Source organism: Triticum aestivum, chromosome 1A (assembly GCF_018294505.1).
Source record: "Triticum aestivum cultivar Chinese Spring chromosome 1A, IWGSC CS RefSeq v2.1, whole genome shotgun sequence".
NCBI classification, from domain to species: Eukaryota; Viridiplantae; Streptophyta; class Magnoliopsida; order Poales; family Poaceae; genus Triticum; species Triticum aestivum.
In genome coordinates this window covers 321,785,891-321,788,729 of record NC_057794.1, presented here as the reverse complement: position 1 = coordinate 321,788,729, position 2,839 = coordinate 321,785,891, and the positions used below count along the sequence as shown (strand labels likewise).

The 2,839-nt window shown below is 54.5% G+C and overlaps 1 pseudogene; it reads left to right on the top strand.

Moving 5' to 3' along the window:
• The first annotated feature begins 256 nt into the window (after positions 1–256).
• On the top strand, positions 257–2,092 carry LOC123048464 (cytochrome P450 89A2-like; annotated as a pseudogene).
• The last annotated feature ends 747 nt before the right edge of the window (positions 2,093–2,839 follow it).

Genomic DNA, 2,839 nt, shown 5'->3' with positions numbered 1-2,839 from the left:
GAAAGATTCCATCCTAATATTTAATAGATCTCACGTTGCAGCCGCTCTCACTTCAGGCGTGCATCACGCGTCTATGGACGCTGAAATCTGAACGGGACGATGGTCCATTTTGTATCTTGAAAATCAAACTCTACGGCTACTCTACTATTCTACTCCCCTTGCTTTCACATGCATTGGGTCGCTCACTGATCGCATATAACAATAAATAAATGAAGCCATGCTTGTTGACGTGTTGTTATCGTCGGCATCCATCACCGGAAGTTACTGAAAATCTGAAGCAGAGCAGAGCTAAGATGAACTGACGAGACGGAGCAGAACGAAGCAAAAGCGAAGAAATCAATCGCCATGGAGGCACAGGCATGGCTCCTGCTCCCTGTCGCCCTCCTCCTCCCCCTCGTCATCGTCCTGCTCGCGCAGCGCGTCGCGGGTAAGGCCAAGAACGGCAGCCGCATCCCGCCGGGCCCGCTCGCCTTGCCGTTGCTCGGCAGCCTGCTGTGGCTGCGGCACTCCTCAGCCGACGTGGAGCCCCTCCTCCGGCGCCTCATGGCGCGGCCCGGCCCCGTCGTGTCCCTGCGCGTCGGCTCCCGCCTCTCCATCTTCGTGGCCGACCGGCGAGTGGCCCACGCCGCCCTGGTGGGGCGCGGCGCCGCTCTGGCTGACCGCCCGGCGGTCACGCGCGGCCTCCTCGGCGAGACCGGCAACACCGTCGCGCGCGCCTCCTGCGGCGCAACCTCGTGTCGGAGACGCTGCACCCGTCGCGCGTCCGCCTCTTCGCGCCGGCGCGCGCCTGGGTGCGCCGTGTGCTTGCGGACAAGCTGCTGCGGGAGTCCGGCTCCGGCCCCGGCGTGGAGGCGGCGCCCCGCGGGGTCATGGTCACGGAGGCGTTCCGGTACGCCATGTTCTGCCTCCTCGTGCTCGTGTGCTTTGGCGAGAGGCTCGACGAGGCCGCGGTGCGGGCGGTCGGCGCCGCGCAGCGCGACTGGCTCCTGTACGTCGCGCGCAAGACGAGTGTCTTCGCCTTCTGGCCGGCTGTCACCAAGCACCTGTTTCGCGGCCGTCTCAAGAGGGGCCTCGCCCTGCGCCGGCGGCAGAAGGAGCTCTTCCTGCCGCTGATTGACGCGCGGCGGGAGCGCAAGAAGCAGATCGACCGAGGCGCCGGCGTGGCGTTGCCGACGGCGGAGACGACGTTCGAGCACTCGTACGTGGACACCCTGCTCGACATCAAGCTCCCTGAAGAAGAGGCTGGCCGCGCGCTCACGGACGACGAGATGGTCATACTCTGCTCCGAATTCCTTATCGCCGGAACCGACACCACCGCCACCGGGCTGCAATGGATCATGGCTGAGCTCGTCAAGAACCCGGCCATCCAGGAGAAGCTCTATAACGAGATCAGCACCACAACTGGTGGCGACCAGGAAGAGGTCTCCGAGGAGGATATCCACAAGATGCCTTACCTCAAAGCCGTCGTCCTCGAGGGACTGCGCAGGCACCCACCGGCGCACTTCGTGCTGCCGCACAAGGCGATGGAGGACATGGAGATTGACGGGTACCTGATCCCGAAGGGCGCCACTGTGAACTTCATGGTGGCCGAGATGGGCAGGGACGAGCGGGAGTGGGAGAAGCCGATGGAGTTCGTGCCAGAGCGATTCTTGCCGGGCGGCGACGGCGAGGGGGTGGATGTGGCCGGCAGCAGGGAGATCAGGATGATGCCGTTCGGCGTCGGGAGGAGGATCTGCGCCGGGCTCGGCGTCGCCATGCTTCACCTGGAGTACTTCGTGGCCAATTTGGTCAATGAGTTCGAGTGGCGTGAGGTTCCAGGCGACGAGGTGGACTTCGCCGAGAAGCCGGAGTTCACCGTCGTCATGGCCAAGCCGCTATGCGCGAGGTTGGTGCCCAGAAGCAGGAGCTGACGGTGCTTTACACAATCACACTACATGCTGAACGTGCAAGCCTGAACTAATGTTCACATGTGTATATTTCAGTGGCTGATGTTTCATGGAATCTCATCTGATCATTTTGAGCTTCGGTTAACAGAGCAAGTGCTGTTCTTATCTTTATTTTAAACAATTTTGCTAAAGCACATCTAGATGTGCCATAAGTATTGCATATCTAAGTCCTATATCGTTGATTTTACATCGAGATCTATTTTAAATTAGAGTCGCATCAAGGATATAATTCTAGGATTTTTTTTGTTTTTGCCACTCTAGCTTTTGTCCATTTTCCTTATGCCACTCTAAAGTTTGACATTTCACTTTTGTCACTTTTTAGCTTTTGACAATGCATCCCAATTATCATTCCATGGCAAAAGCAAAACTTTCAAATGACATATTAATCACCAATGAGCATTTTTTTCTTTTGCCATGAAATTGCGATGTATTATCAAAAACTTAGAGTGGCGAAAGTGAATGTCAAGAATCATAATTCGGAAAATGGCAAGAGCTTGAGTGGCAAAAATAAAATTATCTCATAAATCTACTATAGCTCGGAGATTACACAAAGCATATTTTTATGGAACCATAATGTGTTGAGTTTTTATCTGGAACCGTAATGAGGTTAGGAGTTTCTTTTTATGGGGACGAGGTTTTCTTTTTTGCATTTCAACATACTTTCATTAACTTGATAGGGGGGTTACACTCGTTTTGCAAGTAACTAGTAGTGATCTAAAAAAATTTATATCAGTTTCTAGAGGGAGTAGAAAGGAAGTTTGGCAGCTAGAAAAAGGAAGTTTGAAATAAATATAATCCAGAGACATCGTCTCCTGGAGCTACTTGCTCGTCCAGCACAAAGATGTACTGCCTTTTTTGTTGCAAGTGAAAGATGTACTACCTTATTAGCTTTC